Source organism: Trematomus bernacchii, unplaced genomic scaffold (genome assembly GCF_902827165.1).
Source record: "Trematomus bernacchii unplaced genomic scaffold, fTreBer1.1, whole genome shotgun sequence".
NCBI lineage: Eukaryota > Metazoa > Chordata > Actinopteri > Perciformes > Nototheniidae > Trematomus > Trematomus bernacchii.
Window position 1 is genome coordinate 1,916,654 of NW_022987649.1, and position 13,773 is coordinate 1,930,426.

Genomic DNA, 13,773 nt, shown 5'->3' on the forward strand with positions numbered 1-13,773 from the left:
ACTACACCTGTTAACTTTTATTAGCAGTATATGAACATTTAATTCCTGGTTTATAACACAATATAATTCAGTTGTAAGCAGATTTGCCAGTTCAGTAATGTATTTGTAACTACTCCTGCAATAAAAAGATAATGAATAACAATTGAATGAAACACAGCTGTAACAAGACCATGTAGACCACAGGTAGTCAGGGCTAATGGTGCTTTATCTCAGCAGTGGTTGTCATCCAAATCCTAACCTGGCTCACCCAGGAGTGTGTCCTTTCCCCATTAGTGTACTTATATTATACAAATGACTGCAGGAGAAACTACGCTGACACTGTTTCAATAAGTCATCTTCAGGATGGAGATGTCAGTCATGGGCCAGTTGTAAAATACTTTACAAAATGGTTATAAACTATCACTTGCTGAAATAAATGTTCAAAAAGATTTGGTCATTGACTTTTGTAAAACCTCCCATTAAACCATCTGCGCTATAATTAAAGTTGGTGTGCTGCAAGTACCTGGTAACAGTGATGGACAAGAACTTCCACCATGACCTCAACCAGGGGCGTCGCCTGGACCTGAAAACATTCGGGGCTTAGCCCACAGTGGCGGCGGCACTACAGTGGCATTTTTTACTGCAACACTCCCCACACAGTACACCCGCGACTGTTACAATGAAGGCTCGATAATCAGCTCACGGCATATAGGCAGGGGTAAAGTGGTATTTTTTATGAGTGGGGGGCTCACCTCGAGGGGGGTCCGGGGGGATGCTCCCCCGGGAAGATTTTTTTTTAAATATTGAAGTTAAATGCATCAATCTGGTGCACTTTGAGAGCAAAATGAAGAGATCTATGGATACCTCTCTCAACACCCATATGAAGCAGAACTGTAAACAGATGTACTTTTTCTTTATGGATATTTTACTAATCACTCCCCTTTTAAACTCTATTCTTGTTTTACTGCCATATAGTATTTCATAACTGTTTTTCCTTTATTCTCTTTTTTTTAATAACTATAATGATCATATGAAGGTGTGCCGCGGAAATAATCTTTTGAATAATTTGTGACCAAACCGTTTGAGACCCACTGAGATAACTTAGACTAAAGTTAACTATCTAAACACTCAGAGAGTCCTTTAGCTCACCTGAGTCTCTCAGTCTGAGAGGAGAGGACTCTCCTCCAGCTTCTTGTGGAACAAACAGCTCCTTATGTCCGTTAGTGCAGCTAGCTAACCAGATGCTAACAACACGGTCCATGCTGACACCGGTCTCTCCCTCCCCCTCTCTCCCTCTCTCTCTCTCTCACATGCGCTATTGCCACACACACACACAGAGCCGAGCTTGAATGACACACGTTTATTTCCATGCAACTCTCTGATTGGTCTGGTGTCATGCCTCTGTTGCATTCACTGAACACGGGAAATTACAGTGCTGCCGTCCTCTCTTGTGTCATGATGAGGTTCACGTAAAGCACGGTTAATGTATTATATTATTGAGGGAGAATTGTCCGGGGCTACAGAAAAAACATTCGGGGCTAAAGCCCCGGATGCCCAGGCCAGGTGACGCCACTGACCTCAACACATCTGCAACTCCCAGTGTAAAACATATTTAATCCGCACTAAACCTTGAGCATACTGCATCCCTCAGCATCACTTTTTAATGGCTACCGTTACCAGTGTTTGGTATTTTTACAGAGGGATACTTCTTTTTGACCTGTTACTGTGACTCCTACGAGTAGTGTCCCATGTCCTCACAATGTCCTCACATTGACTTCACACCTGTGTCTCAATGGGGAAGCCGACTTCCACCTTTGCTCTGAGCTTTGTTTAATCACAAATAGCTGTCAGACTTCCTTTTTCAGTTCTTATGTAGTGGTTCCCCAGTGGTTTGACCTTTCTTTGTTCAGAATACAAAAATGGATTATGAGCAGCTGCATATTTCGCTTGCTCACCTGTGGCATCAGTCCTTGCTGTGGTGGACGCAGGTTCAAATCCGGCCTACTGTCCCCATACGCATGTCATCCCCTCTGTCTACCCATTGCAAATCTATCGGTCTAAAAAATGCTAAACTGACCCCCAAAAAAGGATGGATTACTTCTCTGCTTTAGGACATTTTAGATTTTTTACACACTACTGTCAAGGGGATTTTTTGTCTTTTATCTTTTTTTCTATATCTTTATATGTTCTTTTATATATGTATCTTTGTCGATTTTCACGTTTTTTTGTCCACAAAAGCAAGTGATGCATGTGCATTCGGTTCAAACTCAAGTAATGATATATATATATAAGGGGGGAAAAGAAAGCAATAAAAAGAATGTCTTGATCTTTTTGATGTAAATTATAATAATAATATATTACATTTATATGGCGCTTTTCCTGGTGCTCAAAGCACTTGACAATATGACAATGTTAGCCTACACTTAAGTTATTGAAAAGACACAAAGTGCCTTACTGTAGAAAGTTTCACTTTGATTCTTGTAACTGTGCAAAGGACAGTCATCAATCTGTTTCCAGTGAATTATACCTATTGCCAATGCACACACATCCACACTAGTTTTTTATATTCCTTTGAGACTCTTGTAAGTGTTTTCTGCATTGCATTGTGTGGAGGTGCTATGGGGCTGCAGCCTTTAATAATGATTCCTGCTGGCTGACCCGCTTCACTGGGAGCTTTCAGCAGCTGGTAACTTCAGACGGGAGCAGAGTGAATGTCAGAGACAACACGGTGCAGACAGACACGCTGCCTGGAGCCTGTGGTTGTTGGCCTCATTGATTGAGACAGATGCTTTGCTGAGTTGAGGGACACTGGTAAATGGAAGCTGAAATCCACAGAAGACTCTGCAGCTGGTAAGGTGGCTCTCTTCTGTCTGATCATCACTTCTGTGTCGAGTGTTCTCACCTTGCCGCTGTGACATCGCCCTGGACGGTTGGCATTGATCATACATGGGACAGCAAGTGGAAGTCTGATGAGCATTTTCTGTTATTCTGGACTCCCCACACTGTCTTGAACAATTACCAAAAAATAATTACCGGAGGTGGAAGAAGAAGTGCTCAGATCTTGTACTTAAGTAAAAGTAGAACTACTACAGTGTAGTAATACTCTGTTACAAGTAAAAGTCCTGCATTCGAAATGTTACTCTAGTAAAAGTAGAAAAGTATTAGCATCTAAATATACTTAAAGTACCAAAAGTAAAAGTAGTCATTGTGCAGATTGGTCCATTTCTGTTGTGGCTCGACAGTTATGTTAGGTTAAGTTATGTTTTTTACTCTAGTCTTGTGTTTTGATCTTGTCACTTCCTGTTTTTATTTTGAAAGTAATCCTTCCCTGTCATTCCAGATCTGAAGTTACCTACTGTAACTCCAGCTTCTATGAGTATTGGCGTAGCCCTCTAAGGCTATCGCTATTGGGTAATCCCCCTGCGCACCCGCGCAGCACTGAAAACACTTGTAGTCCACGCCCGCCCGCAAGGTGGGCCCCACCCTCGGGCTCCCTTCCGGTATAAATAGGAAGGAGGCCCGACAATCTGCTCCCACACAAAACAACTTTTCTTCAGCTATTCGTGGAGCCAGTGGGGCCCAGAACTTAGAGGGCTACGCCAATACTCATAGAAGCTGGAGTTACAGTAGGTAACTTCAGTTCTATTTCGTATATGGCTTCGCCCTCTAAGGCTATCGCTATTGGGTTAAGGGCGAAGCAAGATGTAGTCTGCGCCCCCCCGGTACAAGAAGCACAGACACACCTGCTCAGATAATAACCCATGCCTATTGCGCCATGCGAATGGCGCATCACAGTCCCTGGAATATAGCATAACATGAATATTTACCATGAGGGGACAAAGGCTGGGAATAATACATACCCGTCCGCTGTGAGAAAGTAGACGAAGGTCACACTTTGCCCAGTGACAGAAAGGAGGGGGAATAGCAGCTCTCTGCGTGCAGACAGGCAGAAGAGCGCACAGCTGGGTCCCCAACATCACTCACTCTGACAAGACATTCCGTACGAAATGTGTCAGGGGAAAAAAGGGGGACGTCCCTCTCATAAGAGGGAATACAGGCCACTCTCCGTGTGCCGAGGCAGGAGAGAGGCGCACAGCTGGATCCCTGACGTCACTCACTCTGACAGGACACTCAGCACAGGGTGTGTCAGAGAGGAATGGGAGACATCCCTCAAATAAAATTGAATAAATGAACAGGGAGAAGACCAAGAAGCAGCAGTGCAAATGTCTTCCACTGACATTCCTCCGTGCAAAGCCGTGGAGGAGGAAATTCCTCTGGTGGAGTGCGCATTAATGTTCTCCGGGGGATCCTCCCCAGAGGAGACATATGCCTGTGACACAGCCTCACACAGCCAGTGTGACAGCCGCTGTGCAGACAGAGGCTGCCCGATCGAGCGCTCTCTGTAATGCACAAACAGGCGCTGAGAACGGCGCAAGGCAGCCGTGTGCGCCACATAGCAGGACAGCTGAGATGAGACGTGGCTTCTTCCTCCAACCTGTGAGGAGGGGGAAAGAAGCCAGCCAGGGTGATCACTCTTGACCTAAAAAAGTTTGTGATGACCTTAGCCTTAGGCATGAAGCCGGGTTAGCATAAACGGCTGTCCTCCCTGTGTTAGGAATGCGTGGAAGGGTAGGACCCAAATGCAGACTATCAAAAAAGGTAAAAGGTCTCGAAACAAAAAGCGAGCTTTATTTTAAAAGCTGAACAAAAACATGGCAAGAAACAAATAGGTTGTACAAAAACTGACCGTGACCAACATGGAGGGAGACAGGAGAGACAACCGTGACTGACATGGAGGGAGACCGGAAAAACCAACAATGAACCGACAAGGCACACAGGGGAAGACAAGACTAAATACAGAGAGGGGTAATCACAAGACAAGACACAGCTGGGGTAAGGGAGGCAGAAACACAAGGGCAACAGGTGAACACAATCAGACAATCAGACACACCAGGGAAACTAACAACAGGAAGGCAAACACAGGAAGTAGGAACAGAGAAGACACAAGGAGGAAAATGAAAACATAACTACAAAACCGTAACAGAACCCCCCCCTCAAGGGACGGATTCCAGACGTCCCAAGAAAACCCCAAAAAGTCCAAAACCTCTAGAAGGGTGGGCGGAGGGGGCCCGGAGGAGGGACGCACAACCAGGACCAAAAGGGTGGGTGGAGGGGGTCCGGAGGACGGGCCCGGAAGGGGTCCCGGGCGGACGGCCCAGGGGCAAGGCAGAGTCCAAAAAGGGGCGAAGGCCACAGCGGGCGAACTCAGGGGCCCGGGCATGAGAGCGAAGGCAGTGGCTGGAAGAGTCAGGAGGCCGGGCTCGAGGGCGAAGACCACGGCTGGGGAACTCAAGGGGCCGGGCTTGAGGGTGAAGGCAGCGGCTGGAAGAGTCAGGGGGCCGGGCTCGAGGGCGAAGACCGCGGCTGGGGAACTCAGGAGGCCGGGCTCGAGGGCGAAGACCGCGGCACTCAGGGGGCCGGGCTCGAGGGCGAACAAGAAGGCGGCGACGGGACAGCTCCGGAGGCCGGGCAGGAAGGCACTGACGGGACAGCTCCGGAGGCCGGGCAGGAAGGCGCTGACGGGACAGCTCCGGAGACCGGGCAGGACCCAGTGTTGGCCGGACAGGAACCGGAGCCGACGGGACAGGCGTAGACGGGATCCTCAACAGGACAGGATCTGGTGTTGGCAGGAAACCCGGCGGAGCAGTAGTCGGCGGGACCCCCAACGGGACAGGACATGGGGTTGGCAGGACCCACAGCGGAACAGTTGTCGGCAGGACCCCCAACGATACTGGACATAGGGTTGGCAAGACCCCCGGCAGAAGAGTAGTCGGTGGGACCCCCAATGGGACAAGACATGGAGTTGGCAAGACCCCCGGCAGGAGAGTAGTCGACGGGACCTCCAACAGCACAGGACATAGGGTTGGCAGGACCCCCGGCAGAAGAGTAGTCGGCGGGACCCCCAACGGGACAGGACATAGGATTGGCAAGACCCCCGGCAGAAGAGTAGTCGGCGGGACCCCCAATGGGACAGGACATGGAGTTGGCAAGACCCCCGGCAGGAGAGTAGTCGGCGGGACCTCCAACAGCACTGGACATAGGGTCGGCAGGACCCCCGGGAGAAGAGTAGTCGGCGGGACCCCCAACGGGACAGGACATAGGATTGGCAAGACCCCCGGCAGAAGAGTAGTCGGCGGGACCCCCAATGGAACAGGACATGGAGTTGGCAAGACCCCCGGCAGGAGAGTAGTCGACGGGACCTCCAACGGGACAGGACATAGGGTTGGCAGGACCCCCGGCAGGAGAGTAGTCGGCGGGACCCCCAATGGGACAGGACATGGAGTTGGCAAGACCCCCGGCAGGAGAGTAGTCGGCGGGACCTCCAACATCACAGGACATAGGGTTGGCAGGACCCCCGGTAGGAGAGTAGTCGGCGGGACCTCCAACATCACAGGACATAGGGTTGGCAGGACCCCCGGCAGAAAAGTAGTCGGCGGGACCTCCAACATCACAGGACATAGGGTTGGCAGGACCCCCGGCAGAAGAGTAGTCGGCGGGACCTCCAACAGCACTGGACATAGGGTTGGCAGGACCCCCGGCAGGAGAGTAGTCGGCGGGACCTCCAACATCACAGGACATAGGGTTGGCAGGACCCCTGGCAGAAGAGTAGTCGGCGGGACCTCCAACATCACAGGACATAGGGTTGGCAGGACCCCCGGCAGAAGAGTAGTCGGCGGGACCTCCAACGGTACAGGACATGGGGTAGGCGTCGGCCGTAGAGCCAACAGGACACGGGGGGCTGGCGTCGGCTGTAGAGCCAACAGGACACGGGGGGCTGGCGTCGGCCGTAGAGCCAACAGGACACGGGGGGCTGGCGTCGGCCGGAGAGCCAACAGGAGACGAGGTGCTGGAGTCGGCCGGACCACCGACAGGACACGAGGGGCTGGAGTGGGCCGAACCACTGACAAAACACGGGGGGCTGGCCGGGGAGCCAGTACTGGAGCCGAAACTGAAGCCGGAACCATGGCTGCTGGGGCCGGAACCATGGCTGCTGGGGCCGGAACCATGGCTGCTGGGGCCAGAACTGGGGCTGGAACCATGGCTGCTGGGACCAGACCTGGGGCTGAAACCATGGCTGCTGGGGCACGGACTGGAATCCTGGCCCTGCGTCTCTTAGAGGCCTTTTGGAGACGCCGTGGACCTCCAACAGGACAGTAGTCAGATCCCAGGAAAGGGTTAGAGGCTTGAGAAAAGCTTCCAGGACTACATGTAAAATGTTGTAGCCACTCAGGCAACAAACCCCTGAGCCCGGGCTTGCGAGCAACCTCCTGGCGTGCCTCCTTCAAAGCCGCCACTCTACCCCGTATAGATGAGGCGTCATACCAGGTATAAAAAATGTACTCCAGAGAGTACCCAAGACGTTCCGCCTGTAGCAACAAAAAATCAGAGTCTGCTGAGTCCAATTCTGGTCGGTTCATTCTGTTAGGAATGCGTGGAAGGGTAGGACCCAAATGCAGACTATCAAAAAAGGTAAAAGGTCTCGAAACAAAAAGCGAGCTTTATTTTAAAAGCTGAACAAAAACATGGCAAGAAACAAATAGGTTGTACAAAAACTGACCGTGACCAACATGGAGGGAGACAGGAGAGACAACCGTGACTGACATGGAGGGAGACAGGAAAAACCAACAATGAACCGACAAGGCACACAGGGGAAGACAAGACTAAATACAGAGAGGGGTAATCACAAGACAAGACACAGCTGGGGTAAGGGAGGCAGAAACACAAGGGCAACAGGTGAACACAATCAGACAATCAGACACACCAGGGAAACTAACGACAGGAAGGCAAACACAGGAAGTAGGAACAGAGAAGACACAAGGAGGAAAACATTTCAAAACAAAGGTGGAAAATGAAAACATAACTACAAAACCGTAACACCCTGGCGATTGAGGTAGGCTGCCGTGGCCTGTTGGCTGGGCGAATCAACACATGTTTGATTGTACAGCAACGGGGCGAAGTGCTGGAATACTTCCCAACCCGGAGAACAGCTCCAGCACATTTACCTCTGACGCACGGGGTCGGTGCGTGGGTGAATGAACCACCTCTGGAGACCCCTCCTGTGGGGGAGACCCCGGGGAATCCCCACGTGATCAGCTGCCGTCATGCTGAGCAGCTGTATCACGGAGAGGGCTGTCACCACGCTGTGGGATGTGACACGCTGGATAGGGAGCTGTCAGTTCCTCCACTCGCTGCAGCGAGAGCCGCACTCTGCTGGCTGAGTTTTATTCCACTCGCAGATAAATGAATGTCTGGGGGGGAAGAGGACAACTCGAGCGAGCTATGCAGTTTATAAACCAATAGGTTAAAACAGCAGGCTTCTGCAGCGAATGACCCACCTCTGGAGTCTCCTCCTGTGGGGGAGACCCATGGGGATCACCGCGTGACCAGCTGACGTCAATGCCGAGCAGCTGCGTCACGGAGAGGGCTGTGCGGGTTAGACACGCCGGAGGAGATCTCGCTGCAGTTCCTCCACTCGCTGCCGCAAGAGCCGCGCTCTGCTGGCTGAGTTTAATTCCACTCCCAGATAAATGAATGTCTGAGAGGGGAGAGGGCAGCTCTTCTCCAAATTCATTATGAAAACCCAGGCTTTGACAGATGCGATACGAGATGTAACGTCTGTAAAGCGACTTCCTCATGCTGGCTCGAGCCTAGCAAATAGCAGGTCGTCCAGAGAAAAAACCCCATTCTCATCCCTCCTCTCTGTGTAGTGGCTCTAGCCTTCTCTACACAAAATGCGAGGAGCCAGGGAACATCCAAACAGCAGACGATTGTCTGGTCTGATATTCCCTGAAAAGAGAAACGCAGGAATTTCCTGTGTTTCGGGATGATGGGTATGGAAGTATGCATCCTCCTTCAGGTGGAAGTGAACCAGTCGTCCTGGTGAACACATTCCAGCACCTGTTTGATCGTCAGCATGGGAATACTGACAGATCAAGGATGGGTCTCACTCCCCCGTTGGAGAGGCTTCTCTGTGATATGCTGTAATGGTCGTCATGACCGTGCTCTGTAGGAGGCATATCTGGGACAGAGGAATGCCGCGAGCTATGCAGTTTATAAACCAATAGGTTAAAACAGCAGGCTTCTGCAGCGAATGACCCACCTCTGGAGTCTCCTCCTGTGGGGGAGACCCATGGGGATCGGATGCACATGCTCGAGATGTGTTGTGGTCGTCATGGCGACGAGCCACGTCAGAGCCCTCGCCGCCGCAGCCCGTGAGGCAGCCCAAGGTGGGCCTGGAGCAAAAGGGCTGTGAGGGAGCCTCCACACGCTGCGTTTCACTCCAGCTCTCATCATAATAATAATAATAATAAATTCTATTTATATAGCGCTTTTCTAAGACCCAAAGACGCTTTACATTTGGGGAAGGGTAGACAGACAAGGACAGGCAACAAAACAACAACAAAACAAAAACAAAACAGAAAGCAGTCAGGAGGAAGTGGGGGGTGGGGGGGGGGCTTATGGGTATACAGATTTGAAGAGATGGGTTTTGTGGCGGGACTGGAACAGGGTGAGGGACTCGGACTCACGGAGGTCTTGGGGGAGGGAGTTCCAGAGCTTCGGGGCTGCCACAGAGAATGCTCTGTCCCCAAAGCTCCGGAGTTCCCATGAGGCGTGTACACGCTCATGGGATGAGTGGAGGTGTGTGCCGTGACGTCCACATGAGGCATCATAACTGCGCTCATGGGCTTATTATGTGTGGAGGAGACGTATCTCGGACAGAGGAATGCTGCGAGCTCTGTGGTTCATTAACCGATAGGTTAAAACCAGCAGGCTTCTGCAGCGAGCCCTGCTGTCTACTAATCAACAGATTGGTGGCAGCTGGCTTAATTAGCGAACTCTGCAGTTTATTAACCGATAGATTAAAAACTGCAGGCTCTTACACAGAGTGGGGGGTGAGAAAACACTTGATACTGATGACTCAGACAAAAAGTTTGGAAAATGAACTCTCCTTTTATTTTCCACACAACCCCAACACGTCAAAAACGTCTCTGCTTCCTCGGAGGCTCTGGTGGAGCAGACCAAGAGCGGGAGTGCCTCACTCCCCGTTGACCCACCGCTGGAAGACCCCTTTGTCTCTGGGGTGGCGGGGGAGCGGAGACGTGGGACGGAGCCCCTGCAGCCGCTGAAGGACCCTGACGCCGCGGCTGTGGGCGTCTCTCCGCCTGCCGCTGTGGCCGGGTCGGACGCTGCGGCTGCTGCGGCCATTGATGCCGCTGTGGCCGCCCAGCAGGCTGGAGCCAGCTGACGTGCTGGCGGATGTCGTCCGACTGTTCTGCAGCAGACTTCATGGACTCCACCATGGCGTGGAACTGGGGTCCGAACAGCCCGTCCGGGCTGATTGGAGCGTCCAGAAGCACCTTCCTGGCCGTCTCCGTAAGTGACGCCTGCTGCAGCCAGAGGTGGCGCTGAATCTGCGTCACCCACGCGGCGATCCTCGCCTGGGAGACATCGACGGACGCGCACAGTGTGAGCGTCGTGCTGGCCGCCTTGCCGATCTCCTCCGCTTCATCAGCGGCCAAGGTGGTGAACCGCTCCACCAGCATCACCACCGAGTTTGAGAGCAGCGCGATGTTGTTCGCCGCCGCCGACGCCTGAAAGGCACACTGGTGCACCCGGTCGGCCTGGCGGGCGACATACTGGTCCCTGGGGGAGGCCAACGTAGGGCGCCGTCCGGCGATCACGTTGGCCTGTCTCACCCCAAAAAACGCCGTCAGGCTCGGCTCCAAAGAAGGGGTGGCTGGGAAACCAGCATCTGTGAACCCCTCCACCTTGGTGAGGGGAACAAATGTGGCCACCGGAGCCTTCAGGGTCCTCGGATTCGCCGCCGCCCCCTCCTGGTACCTCCTGATGGCGGGGAAGCGTGGCCAGACCGGGTCACTCCTGACCGTCTGCACCCGTGAAAAAACTCCGGCCATATCGTCCGGAGCACACCTCTCCTGAGCTGGGGGAACGGGGAGACCTCTGCAGGCGGCCGCCTTGCATATGATCTCCGGTAGTTCCCCCAGGATGCCACCTATCACCGGCAGCGCCGTGGTGACGGAGAAGGGGACCGCGTGCTCGTCCGCCAAGCCGGCACCCTGCTCCGACTCTGTCTCCCCCGTCCGGGGGAGAGGAGGGAGGCGGGGTAGGAGTCGTCCGACACCTGCCCGGCACTCGGCTCCAGGGACATGAGGCCGCCGTCCACGGGCTCGAAAGCCTGGACGGGCCAATCGTCCTCCTCGGCCGCAGCAGCGAGAGCGTCCGCTCTTCGCTTCCTGTCGTCCGAGGGGAGACGGGCACAGTGTGTGCATGCGACCTGCTGGCTGAGAGCCGCGTATGCGTGCTCTGGCCCCAGGCAGGATTCGCACATCGTGTGCTGGTCGTAACTCATAATGTATCCAGAGCCACATGAGGGACAATCTCTCACACAATTGCTGCTCATGATTGCTCTGTTAATGAAAGTGTCTCTTGTGCTTCAGTAACGGGGTGCTGAAGAAAAAGAGGGAGCAGATTGTCGGGCCTCCTTCCTATTTATACCGGAAGGGAGCCCGAGGGTGGGGCCCACCTTGCGGGCGGGCGTGGACTACAAGTGTTTTCAGTGCTGCGCGGGTGCGCAGGGGGATTACCCAATAGCGATAGCCTTAGAGGGCGAAGCCATATACGAAATAGAACCCACACTTCCTGCCTTTGTGTGTTTCCCGCCACTGAGATTGCTTGGCCCTGCCCTGATAGTTTTCACCTGTGCCCATCCTCCTCACCTATAAATAGCCCTTGTGTTTCTTTGTCCCTTGTCAGTTCGTTATGTTCCATGCCGTGAGAACCTGGGCCTTTTGACTCCTGAACTTTACTTTGTGAAATATACCTTTTGTCAAGTGAGTTTTGTTCTGAAGTGAGACTTGAAATATACCTTTTGTCAAGTGAGTTTTGATTTGAAGTGAGACTTAGTTTTTGTTAATAAACTACATTCTATTTTTGGACAACTGTCTCAGAGTCCTGCTTTTGGGTCCTTTGTGCTTCAGTTCATAACAATTTCAGAATAATATATATGATATGTTTTATAATTATTGATCATTAAAGTGTTATCTAAGCTGGTAAAGGTGCAGCTAGTTTGAATGACTTTGTATTAGTGTTGTCACGATACCAACATTTTGGTTTCGATACCGATACCAAGTCAAGAATTGCGATTCCGATTCTTTTTCGATACTTTTCTTTTATTATTTTCATGATCAATAAAGTTGTAGTTTATCTGTTAAGTGTTTTCTTACAACATGGTCTCTTCTTTATACTTGAGTTTATGTGATTTCTTTGATAGTTAACTTTATATTTTATTAACATGTAATAATACAGTAATATCAATAATTATTGACAAAATGTACATTGCAGATGTTAGCCACATTGGTAAGTTAGCTAAAAAGATAGCCATATTAGACAGTTATCATTGCTATTAATTGCCTCGTCAAACTACGAAAACGTTAGTTTGTCACAAAATAAATGACACTTGTTTGACTTAGATTTGAGGGCATGGGCTTGAGCATGATGTAATTATGTTATCTATCACATTTGCTAACCTGTCTGTCTTTAAATTCTTTAAACAGCTCTGGATGCCGGTCGGCGAGGTGCTTAGCCAAGCTTGATGTGTTGGCTCCCTTGGTTTGCAGGGATCTAAAACATTTCTTACAGACAGGCCTCGTGGTGTCCGTAGGCTTGCCCTCACTGTCAGAGATATAGCTCAAATACTTCCACATTTCGCTTCTGGCGTCTTTTTTGTCAACAAGCCGAGGCGCAGCGGCAGTTGCACTCCCACTTGCAGCCATGCTTCTCGTTTTCTCACATGCTCTGGCAGCTAGCGCGTGCACGAGAGAGGGGAGGCACTTAGAGCGTGCTTGAGAGGGGAGGGACTGCAGGCACGGCTGCAGTGCAGGGAGTGGAAGCAGAGCGCTGAACACACACGGCTCTTATTAAAACAGCGCTTTCTCACCGGAGTACTTTTCCCCGTCATTCTTAAAGTACTGATACTAATGAAACGGAGGAATCGTAACGTTTTTAACGGCAGGGTATCGCGGTACCTTTCAAGTATCGGTACACCGTGCAACACTACTTTGTATACTGCAGGGTAGCTTGTGAATTTACTCCAGGTGGAACTAAAGTCTGATTTAAGACTTGATTATATTTCACATCATTAATCCACATCTGTAAAGTAACTAAAGGTATTAAATACATGTAGTGGAGTAGAAGTACAAAGTAACATAAGATTGAAATACTCGAAAGTAGACGTACCTCAAAATTGTACTCAAGCACAGTACTTGAGTAAATCTACTTGGTTACATTACACCACTGAGAATTAATTAGTGCGAATGCTGTTTACAGCATTCCACTATAGTTCTTCGAATCTTTATTCTTCCCCTTATTATTATTATTATTATTATTTCAGCCAATACTTTAGCACTCCATAACTTCAGCTTATTTTCAGCTACAGAAACCATTCAAATATTAAACTATTCAGCCTGTTCAGGAATCGATGGGAAACCTTCAACTTTTTAAAAATATTTTATACTTTTTGAAATATTCAGCTTTTTAAACTCTTTTTTTTAACATTGAAGTCAATGGGAGATGCCTTCAAATCCTCTTTTCCTACACTTTGCGCCAAATGCTACTCCTTCCACATAATTTCAGCTAGACACTTCATTCCAACTTTCAAATGATCACAAGACCTTCAGCTATTCAAAATAGATTTTTATTTTTGATATCTTTTAC